The sequence below is a fragment of the Phyllobates terribilis genome, unplaced genomic scaffold, assembly GCF_046119375.1.
Source record: "Phyllobates terribilis strain yellow unplaced genomic scaffold, ASM4611937v1 Scaffold_12__6_contigs__length_324123572, whole genome shotgun sequence".
Classification (NCBI taxonomy): Eukaryota; Metazoa; Chordata; class Amphibia; order Anura; family Dendrobatidae; genus Phyllobates; species Phyllobates terribilis.
In genome coordinates this window covers 253519940-253531827 of record NW_027362772.1, presented here as the reverse complement: position 1 = coordinate 253531827, position 11888 = coordinate 253519940, and the positions used below count along the sequence as shown (strand labels likewise).

At 48.6% G+C, this 11888-nt stretch overlaps 1 long non-coding RNA gene across 1 annotated transcript in view; it reads left to right on the top strand.

Moving 5' to 3' along the window:
• Positions 1-1781: 1781 nt before the first annotated feature.
• Positions 1782-11888, top strand: part of LOC141171573 (uncharacterized) — a 163578-nt gene continuing 153471 nt past the window's right edge. The window contains exons 1-2 of the long non-coding RNA XR_012252345.1: positions 1782-1894; positions 2772-2914. This is a non-coding gene — a long non-coding RNA (uncharacterized lncRNA). The remainder of the gene's footprint in view (positions 1895-2771; positions 2915-11888) is intronic.

The window sequence follows — 11888 nt, the reverse complement described above, 5'->3', positions numbered from 1 at the left end:
AAAGCTTGTAAACGCTGCGCATGTTTGGCAAAGACTGCCTTGTTACCCATATGCGAACATAGGAATAACCCTCTAATGTAAAATTCCAAAAAATAAAAGCAGTCTATGTATAGATCCAGCTGGCACTCGATCACTCGAGTCAAGAGTGGCAATCCCACACAATCAGTATGAGAGTAGCTGTTACTTGCTCTTAGATATCATTGCTCTTCAGAAGTTTATTCCATAAATAGTAGAAATTACAGTGGTGTGAAAATAGCAAGTAATTGTAGCCATGGATTATATAGTCAACCTCCAAGTGATTTTCTGGCTGGAGGAGCCCCGAGTAATTCCACCTATAAAAACTTACCTGACCTGCCATTTTAGGTGGTTTTTCTGAATATGTACTGTGTGTACATGAGGGATATCACCATGTATATCCAGAATATGACTTGTATTCTACATTTTTCACCAGCTGTCATCTCTGGAGGCTTTATCTCTAATTATCAGTTGTCTCTGAGCTGGTGTGTGGCGACGAGCTGTTATGATGTCTCCCATACACAGCACACACATAAATGATGGATTCCTGCTCTCCTGTCTCCTTGTAGCACATGTTCAGAAGCACCAGAGCCAGAGATTCCAGGAGATAGGAGGGCGTTATCAGGGCTCCTATCAGATTACTGGGGTGACCGCTAGACCATCGTCCATCTTGTTCCATCTCCGGCACTGGCACTATCAGGTCAATGCAGGTGGGACAAGCAGAACTGCCCCACAAAATCCTCTATTCATTCAATGGTGTTACTTTGCGAGCGCTGCTCTGCTAGGAGATCCACAGCCATTTGTAAGCAATGACATTTCACTACAGAGAAACACTAAATATATTGGTGACTTTTTAATAAATTACAATATTTAGCTGTAAAGTGTCTCATAGCTGAGCGCCATGTATTAAACATGAGGTCTTTCGTCTCATTTCCCAGTCAGTCACTGTAATTATTATTTCATATGTTTTTGGCATCCATATTCATATGGAATGAAGCATGCTCCAAGACACTAAATGTTTCATATGCTTAAAACAGAAAGTCGTTTGTCCTTTGGTGCTCTCGCCTTGGTTTTCGTCCCTTGAAATCATAGTTTGTCCGTACATTTGCTCTATTGCCGCAGTCACAGAAGACGTAGTAAGGACCGAGCCCCATAAAGAATGTTTACACGTACATGAATAAAGATTGATAACCTATAATTTCCGCTGCTAGATGCAATGCAGTTTAAGCATGAGCATGTAGTAATTATTCCCAGCTTGTGCATTGTGCTGGAATCTGCTGTACACAAGCCAAGCCTGCACAAAACATTACTACTGAGTATTATTCCTGCAGAAATTTTACCAGTGGCTCGTGGATTTATGCATCTAACCATTTGCTTAAAGAGGCTCTGACTAGTTTTCTCTTTACTTATAATTTATTGGGTAGAAGGCTGCGTTCAGACCAGTTTGCAGACCTGTCAGTTCCACAAATTGCAGAAGTGATTGGGTGTATGTTCAGCATCGGCCAGAGGCGTATCTAGGTGGGGCTTGCCAGCTGGGGCATGTGCTGCGGTAGCAGCCGGCAAGGGGGCGCAGTCGGGCCACCTAATGCGGTGGTCCGAAGTGTCTCGGACTGGGAATCGGAAGTTCTCTGAGCCGGCTGTCAAGTTGACAGCCAGCTCACAGAAGCTGCAGCGCGCCGGCTCCCAGTAATCAATTGTACTCGTATCTTTCATATGCAAGTACAATTGAAGCTCTGACTTCCGGGTCAGGGCGACGCCAGCAGCGTGATCAGGTCATGTGATCACGCAGCTGACGTCACTGGCCGGCACCCACAGGTGCGCGAAGAACATCAGTGGAAAGTACCATGTGCTCCAGAGCTGAAGACACCGAAGATTAAATGTAACGGGGGGCTGGGGGATATTTAATGTGCGTGGGGGGGTTTACTGTGTGTTGGTTGATTATTTACTGTGTGTGGGGGGGATAAATACACTGGGGGATATTTACTGTGTAGGGGGAATATTTACTGTGTGTGGGGGTATTTACTGTGTGTGGGGGGGTATATACTGTGTGGGGGGTATTTACTGTGTGGGGGTGTATTTACTGTGTGGAGGAAATTTAGTGTAACGGGGCTGGTGGGTATTTACCATTTGGGGATGATTTAGTACAATGGAGCAGGGGAGATTTACTGTGTGTGGGGGAGATTTAGTGTAAGGGGGGATGATTTGAGGGCACAAGTTTGGGGAACAAGGAAGGGACCGGTGCATACACAATATGGGGAGCAGGAGAAATTTGAAGACACAATATGAGGAGCAAGGGATGATGGGGGAATCGGTGCAGACACAGTATGGTGAATGGGGGGATGGGTCCGGACATAGCATGGGGAGTCGGGGGATGTGTGGGGAGGAGGTACGGAAAGTGGGAGGGGGACTATTGAGGGAAATAGTGCGAGGAGACAGTATGGGAGGAGAAAAGAGTGACAGAATAGAGACTGAATAGTGTGGGGGGTTGCATTGGGGTACAGTGTAAGGGCACAGCCAGGAAGGGATAGCAAGCCAAGGAAGGGGAGTGTGGTGAGAGGGCACAGTGTAGAGACTGGGCCCTATAGGGGGAACACAGTGTGAGAGGACAGTGTGAAGAGGGGGTCCAGTATGGTAAGGAGAGGGACAGCGTGTGGGGGTCATATTTTGTGCAGGGAAAATAGTGAGGGGCAGTTATTTATTCAGCGTAGGGCAGATATTTTTTTTAGGAGCATTATAATAACTTTGCTATCTTTCAGGGTATCGTGTGAGGATGTGCTGCAGAAGACCGGGGAAGGTGGAAGTCTGCAGAGACGGGATGTGGATGAGAAAACTCATCATGGAGTTTGGATAAGATAAAGAAGAAAAGAAAGAGAACTACTCCAGAGACGTCATCTATCAGGTACCTGGATGTAAATGTTTTTTGTGACACTGACTAATTCTCATATTTTTATTTATGTTAGAAGCATTAAAGAGGTTGTACAAGTTTGTGATGAGTCTGCAGTCATTCTATGTGACTGCAGGCTTCTGAATTCTCACAGTGCGCACTGCACTCTGTCAGGATTCTCTCGTTCCAGTGATATGCATACATGCGGTCACATGCCGACTAGACATGTGTGGCCTCACTCAATGAAAATGAATTGAGCGAAGCCGGACAAGTCTAGTCGGAATGTGGTAAGAAGTATACAAATCGCATGCTTGTGCAAGAGAGAATCCTAAAAGTGTGCAGTGTATGCGCTGTGAGAATTCAGAAGCCTTCAGTCACCTAGAATAACTGCAGACTTTCATCTTAAACCTGGACAAGCCCTTTAATTATAAAATGAAGCCCTCTAGCCAATCCTAACAGCGTGTAATATGTTACGGATCCGGGTGGTGGAAACTCTGTGCCGCGGTGCAAGGAGGGACCCAGAGGGGCGTAACTAAGTATCAACCCGAACCGACCCTGGTCGGACGGCGGCTAACGACTCCGTGACCAGGGAGGATCCGGGCAGAGGGACCAGGTGCTACTCTGGGGACGACCTTGTAAGAGAGCAGGTGGCTCCCACGGCTCAGAAGGCTGGGACGGACCGGTATGGCGGATGGACACAGTAAGCAGGCAGAAGTCTCTGGTTAGCTGACAGGTGGTCACGGTACGAGACAGCAGAGCAAGCGGTAGTCTCTAGGTTTACCAGGCAGGTGGTCACAGCAAGTGACAGCAGGAGCCTCCAGATAGGCTAACAGGTGGTCACGGCAAGTGACGGCCAAGCAGGCTGAAGTCTCTAGGTTAGCAGGCAGGTGGTCACGGCAAGTGACGGCAGAGCCTCCAGGTAGGCTAGCAGGTAACAGACGTGTAGCAGGCGAGCGCTCCCAGGTGAGCGGGTTAGCAGGCACGGCAGGTAGCTGGCAGGTAACTGGCAGGTGCTTCCTGGTAAGCAGGTGGACGTGCCCATAGACAGACTGGGGGATGACCGGGGACAGACTGTCGGGCTGGAGAGTAGGCAAGCTGGCAGAGAGGACTGGTAGTCAGGCTGGCAACGGGACCTGAGTGCTGAAGCAGAGGTAAGTATACTTGTGCAACAACTTTGCTCGGGCACCTCCATTTTGGAGGAGGTGCCCTATATATGGGAGGACCCTCGGCTATTGGCCAGGGACTCCTTAGGACGGCGCGCACGGCCCCTTTAAGAGGGGTGAGCGTGCGCGTCCTAAGCGCAGTGCCCGGGGGACTGCGCGCGCCGACAGCAGGCTGAGAAGGAGAGCGGGGAGCGCGGAGAGAGAGGAGGTGAGAGGGGCGGCGTCTCTGCCTGGCAGGAGGCAGAGACGCCGATGCTACAGGACTGCTCGCGCCGACAGCAGGCTGGGAAGGAGAGCGGGGAGAGAGGAGGTGAGAGGGACGGCGTCTCTGCCTGGAAGGAGGCAGAGACGCCGATGCTACATAATATACTCACTGTAAGGATTCATCTCTGCTTGCTGGTTCCATCAGTCATCACATGGCCCCTTTACTCATATACGATTTTCATACTTACGGTCACGTGACAATGAGCTTCTCTTCCTGCTTCTCTCAGTTTTTCACCGAACATTGAGAGAATTAGGGAGATCAGCTCATTGGTACATGACTAAGTGTACAAATTGGAAATGTACTGGGGGGTGAACCAAACTAAATTCTTGCCCCAGGTGCCAGAAAACCTAGATACACCTCTGGCATTGGCGATGGACGCTGGAATTATCTTCCATTAAAATCACCTTTATGCACTAACACATTGACTTTCATTGGTCACCACACTGACCGAAAATACTTTATAATTAATTATATACCGGAGCTGACCGGCTAACTGCTTATAGGGAGCCGTAATAATGTCTAACATACTAAGGGCGGGTGCAGACGGCCGTATTTTCGTTCTGAGTGCAATCCGATGTTTTGTCTGATCGGGCTCTGACCGAAAGTACGGCCGTCTGAACCTTCCCTTAGTATGTTAGACATTATTACGGATTCCTATACGCAGTTATTCTATGGGGTCGTACACATGTCTGATTTTTTCTTCGGACCAAGATGGTCTGAGGAAGTAATTTGTTACACGCACGCCGCTAGGTTCAGATAGGGGCGAGACAGGTTACATGAATTCTTTGGAATCCTGGGGAACCGTTACTCAGGGCGACCATAGACCATATGCGGCAGCTTTTCTCAGACACACAGGGGTATTGACCCTCAGGCACAGACACGTAGGGTGTTTGGTCAGCAAGTGAAACAAACTTGACAAGAGTCCTCATAAACGGTAGAACAGTAGCATTTAATAAGAAGCCGCACAGCCAGTGCAAGTTAAGTCTTATGAGCAACAGGCTCCAGTGACAAACTGTACAGTTTCCTTAGCAGCACAGCAGTTCACAGTCTTCCCAGTAGTACAGGACAGCACAGTTCTAATGCAAAGGCACATTAATGAACACAGCATTCTTAATAGCACATTGTGATGAAGGAGGGGGGAGGTTTTGTTGAGGGAGATGATCCCTGTGACACCATTTTTTCCAGTCCTTATCTTTCTGCCTGACAATACTCTGCACTGTTAGTTCAGGAACTCTACCTAACCTGTGCTTAGCTTCACTCCTGACTCGAATCCTTTTCACTTGTAGGGGTGCTTTGGTGAGATACAGGACACACACACCACCTTTCTCTTCGGCTCCAGCCAGACAGCAAACAACTTCCCCACAATCCCCCTGGGGCTCTGCTAAAACACTCCCCTTCTGCTGTGACTGTGTTAACCCCTCTAGTTGCTGGATGCTTCTGGAGCACAACACTTCCTGTCTCCTGTGCATGTGCTACTTCTAATAGTTGTTGAATGCTTTTAAAGCAACAGCACTACTTCTGCATGTCACACTCTGCAGCAGCACTACTTCTGCATGCCACAAATTGCTGCATGCCAGAGTTTGATCCAATTTTCAGATCGCACTCGGCCATGCAAGTCAATGAGTCTGTGGAAAATATCAGACTGCACTCAGATGACATCTGAGTGCAGTCTGATTTTTGAGTACTAACACAATGGAGAAGATGGTGACATTTGTTTTCTCCATCTTCTCCTCATCCAAAAGAATTGGATCACACTCTGATCTAAGTTTGATCAGAGTGTGATTTGCATAATTGACTCAACTCTCTCTGATAAGATAATATACTCTCGTGTGATCCTAGCTTAAGAATGTCATATTTATTGCTGGTTCTACCCTAATACTGCCTTAACCGCCAACTTTTGACATCAAGCACCCATACGGATCTTAAAGTTGCAGGCACGATTCCTTTCCTAAACTACCCCCCTTCACACCCAATCTCTGCCTCTCAAAGACCCATTCTCCATCTCCCCAAAATAACTGTTTTTCTGGAGGTCTTAGTTCAGTAGTGCCCCGGGAGGGTTCCTGACACTTTCGCGATTCTGGGTAGTCTCCCCTTTTTCTGGGAGTCTTATGGACAGTTGGCGAGTATATTGACTCCAATTATCCTCGCGACATCTCCAATGCCAACCCTAGTCATAACTATGAGAATGTCGTGCCCAGAACTTTATTGCCCTTATATTGTTCCAAGTTGTATTGTTCAAAGCTGGATATCACAACATTTGGGACCTCAAATCAGTGCCACCATGTAAGCCAACATCAGCAAAGAATAACCTATCCTACTGTGCCCACCTCACAGATCTATCCATAACAATGTGCCAGCATTATACCAGAGAAACAAGAGAGAAAGAGGGAGCACTCCCTGTATAATACTGCAGAGTGATCGACAGGATGGCAAGATGTATGTCGCTCACCTGGATGAGTTGTGTACAGCACAACTTCGATCCAGGTAGAAAACCAAATGATGGAAGGCTGTGACTCGCCCAGGGGGATACGGGGGAAACTCGGTACCCGGGCCTTGACCTTCTGTGGGATGTCACGGCAGTCGGCTCCCGGGCCCGTACCCTGGGGTCACTCTTTAAGTTTCTTCCTTTCTCTAAAGCTTCTGGCCAGCCTGGAACTAGGCCTAGCTTCTATGCTGTTTCACTCTCCCACCTGTCTGCTTGTAGTAGAACTTTTCTTTGGCTACCACTATCCCTGGACGCTGGGGCCTTCGTGGTTCCTAGTGCTGTAAAATTATGGTAGCTTCAGGTTGACCAGGGATCTGGAATCCTCCTGGTATGCCGGTTGTCCCTACTGGGTGTAGAGGACCCTGTAGGCGCGGACCCGGTGTCCAGCTTGTGTCCCGGGTTGAGCTTCAGATGCTCCTCTGCCCCCTTAACTCCTCTCTCCTTGCCTCGGCCACACTCGGGGCTCTCAACACAGCAGCAGACATGCTGCACCTTCACTGATCTGAGTGTCAGCACACTCTCTCTACCTAACTCCACCCTCCAGTATATATATCCCTAACAGGGCTCCCTCTGGTGGTATGAGGTGGAAGGGTGGAGGTGTCTGCTATGTAGTGAGGGCCTCTGGTGGAGAAGTCCGTCCATGCACCCTTTTGGGTCCTGTGGTACCTGTGGTAGCAGGGTGCCACATTCCCCCCTAGTACAACTCAGTACTCCTGGACTGAAGCATTTTAAACAGGTAACAACAACAATTATGATAACAATAACACATAGGAAATTTTCAAAGTTATAGTGAGTCCCATAACCAGGTGTTCATCTCACTGGTGAAGGTGCAACATGAGCAGCATGAGGGACCCGTCTGAAAACCCTCAACGTAGACCCTGGGCGTGGCTACAGGGCATAAGTGATCCAGGTGTTGGACCACGTCTTCGGCCACACCAAACGGGTTTTTGTTCAGTGGTCTTTTGACATAAAGCCAATAGGGGGCACCTTAATAAGTGCAACTATTTACAATGGACAGTTTTTGGCTGCTCACAGTCCTCAGCCTACAAGTCTTTATACCCTCAATGGGTAACTAAATGCACACATATAATTTTTCCAGTTCACACAATAAATAACAGTAGACAATACCCAACTGGGTAACTATTTACACTGTAGGCATTTTGTATTTTATTCCCTATACCTGGCAGGGATTTGGCCTTGTGTGCTGCGTGTGGATCTACATAGCACTGGGGTGATACTGGTGTCTGTGCATGCACTATCCGCTAACCTATCAGGTGTACGTGCGGGTAAGTTATAGAACTGCCTCAACATCTCTATAGGACTGGCAGGTGCACTGTTTACTGGACCCTCAGGTTCTGCTTCAACTGGCGATCCTTCTCTTACTGGGGGCTCTTCCTGTTCCTGAGCAGGTTCTTCTAGGGCGCTCACAGGTTCTTCTTGTGGTGGAGGTTCTTCTGGTGGCTGACAGAAGTGTATCACTGGTATGATAACTGCTCCATCGAGTTGAGGCCAGTCCGCAGGGAAGTCTCCTAGGACTGTATGAACCACATCATCCTTGGGTTTTTCCGGTATTGTAAGAGGTACTTCTTCCTCCTGTGTCTTCAGTAGACCTGGGCACAATTTCAAGTGGTCTCTTGAGACTGTTGTGGTTGTCCTACCTCCATCCTTGCTGATCAGGCAGGTTTTGGTGTTGTCAAATCTAGAATTTAACACGGTGTAGGGCTCTCTTTCCCACTGGTCATCGAGCTTGTAAACTCTTCTTTTCCGCTTTAGCACTATTTCTCCAGGTGCCAAGGGTTCTGCTGGTGCATGCTTGTTATACTGGTCTTCCTGTCTTTCCCTGACTTTGTTTAGGCTGTCTTAAACACAGGCCTGTACTCTCCTGTACTGCTCTTTTGTGTCCCAGTCTTCAGTGGACATATCCGCAGCAGGTTCTACCACTCCGAGCTCCAGGTCCATAGGCAATTTTCCAGGTCTTGCTCTCATAAGGTACGCTGGGGTACAATTAGTAGAACTCACAGGTATGTGGTTATACAGGTTCACCAGGTCAGGTAGTTTGTCTGGCCACTGGTTCCTCTCTTCCAAAGGTAGGGTTTTTAACAGGTCAATGACGATGTTATTCATTTTCTCGCACATACCGTTGGTTTGAGGATGATACGGTGTAGTCCGGATCTTCTTGCATCCGAACAGGTGACAGAATTCTTTAAACAACTCAGCTTCAAAGGCAGGGCCTTGATCTGTTAGCACCTTGTCCGGGTATCCATGGGGCCTGCAGAAGTAGGCTTGGAACGTTCTTGCTGCAGTTTCTGCTGTCAGATCCTTGACAGGGGCTACCACCAGGAACTGGGAATAGTGATCCACCATGGTCAGGGCATAGGAATAGCCTGATCTAGTGGGTGACAGTTTGACATGATCCAGAGCGACAATCTCCAGGGGTTGGGTTGTTTTGATGGACTGCAAGGGTGCTTTCTGACTTCCGTAGTCTTTCCTTCTGAGGCTACAGGGCCCACAATTCCGGCACCACATTTCTATGGAACTCCGCATTCCAACCCAATAGAACCGGTCCTTCAGCAGGGTTTCCAGCTTCTTCCAGCCAAAGTGACCTGCTTGGTCATGGTAGGCCTCTAGCACCATCTGGATATCCGTCCTGGGTACTACAATCTGCCACACCATTTCATGGGTTCTAGGGTTGACATACCTCCTGCACAGCTTCTCTCTGTAGATGAACAGCGGGCTTCTCTCATTCCACAGGTGTTTGGCTTGTGGAGGAGCATCCTTCTCCAGGTGGGAACCTTCTTGGGTTATCAGTCCTTTGATGAGGCTGACAACCGGGTCATTGTCCTGGGTCTCCTTCCAGCTGTGATGAGGTAAAGGGTTTAGCGTCTTACCATGACGTCTTCTGGAGGTGTGTTGCTCGTGGACCATTCCATTTATGTGGAAAGCAAGTAATTCAATTTCTTCTAGGTCATCAACTTCATCCTTAGTGTACGACTGGTGGGGCATTCTTGACAGCTCATCAGCATTGGCGTTCTTGTTACCTGCCCAGTACTTGATTGTGAACTGGTAATTCGACAATCTGGCCACCCAACGCTGTTCCATGGCTCCCAACCTGGCTGTCTCCAGGTGTGTCAAGGGGTTATTGTCGGTAAAGGCTGTAAATTTAGTTGAGGCTAGGTAATGTTTGAATCTTTCAGTGATAGCCCAGACCAAGGCCAGGAACTCCAGCTTGAAGGAACTGTAATTCTCCAGGTTCCTCTCAGTAGGGCCTACTGGCATAGGCGATCACCTTTTCTCTGCCATTTTGCTTCTGGGACAACACAGCTCCCAATCCCTCGTTGCTGGCATCTGTGTATAACAGGAAAGGCTGGCTGTAGTCGGGGTAAGCCAGGATCTCCTCACCAGTTAGGGCTTCCTTCATCAATGCAAAGGACTCAGTCTGTTCTTTGCCCCACTGGAATGGGGGATTTTTACCTCTTTTGGACTGTCCTACTAGGAGATCTTGTAAAGGTGCTGCCTTTTTGGTGTAGTCCTTAATGAACCTCCTGTAGTACCCGACCAGTCCCAGAAATTGAGGTACATCTTTGATGTTCCTTGGTTCAGGCCACTTCTGGATGGCAGTGATCTTCTCCGGGTCTGGTGCTACCCCCTCTGAGCTGACTACGTGTCCCAGGTACTGAACCTTCCGTTTGAGCAGGTGGCACTTGGAAGGTTTTAGTTTCATCCCATACCGCAACAATGCCTCAAATACCTCCACCAGGTGCTTCAGATGGTCTTCATACGTCCTCGAGTACACGATAACGTCATCCAGGTATAGCAGCACCGTCTCAAAGTTCCAGTGTCCCAAGCAACACTCCATCAACCTCTGGAACGTTCCGGGTGCGTTTCAGAGTCCAAACGGCATGCTGTTGAATTCGCATAATCCCATCGGGGTGGTGAAGGCTGTCTTCTCCCGGTCTTCCTCAGCAACAGAGATTTGCCAGTACCCCCTAGTGAGATCCAATGTAGAGAAATAATTGGCAGATTTCAGTGCAGCCAGGGATTCCTCTATACGGGGCAAAGGGTATGCATCTTTATGTGTTATTCGATTAATTTGTCTATAATCTACACCCATCCTCATGCTACCGTCCTTCTTTCTGACCAGGACCAGGGGAGCTGCCCAGAGGCTACAACTATCCCTTACTACCCCTGCCTTTTTCATGTCATGCAACATTTCTATTGCTTTTCGGTAGTGTGCTGGTGGTATGGGTCTGTAGCGCTCCTTAATGGGTGGATGGTTACCTGTGGGTATGTGGTGCTGTACCCCTTTGACCCTTCCAAAATCAAGTGGGTGTTTACTAAACACTTGTTCATATTCCTGAACCACCCTGTGAACACCGCATTTTTGATGGACAGGAGTGGCGTCAGTCCCAACATGGAGCTGTTGACACCATTCTTCCAGCTGGGTTTCGGAGTCATTGTCCTCCACTGTATCTGGTGGGGTCAAGGATTCCATGGTGTGTATGGCATTATTATTCACAGTATACAGTTTGGCAACAGTGGCGTATCTTGGCAATTTGACTTCCTCCTCCCCACAATTTAGGAGGCGTACGGGTACCCTCCCATTGCGCACATCAACTACCCCTCTAGCAGTTAGGAGTGTAGGTCTGTGCTCTGAGTTTACTGGCTCTACTACCGCCTGGTAGTTCTGTCCCTTGAGACCTATTGCTGCCCTACACCAAATCACAATGGGTATCGGGTCTGTCACCCGTACATTACCAATCTCACCACCTGTTAGTTTTACCTGTTGCTGGTACAGGAGGGCTCGAATCTCTCTCTGGAGCACCTTCCTCTGCCCTGGTTTGGCAGTGTCAGCAATCTGTTGGAGTAAAAACAACACTTCTCCCAAGCAGTTACCAACAACATTTGTGCCAAGTATCGTATATGGGTTTGCATCACCAGGGTTAGACTCTATTACAATCAGTCCTTGGTCCTTTAGTTCCACTCTTCCCACCTTCACTGTCACGTCCTTAACCCCGACTAGGTTCAGAGGAAGGCCATTGGAGGAATACACAGAGAGGTTTGGGGCTGGCGGGTGGA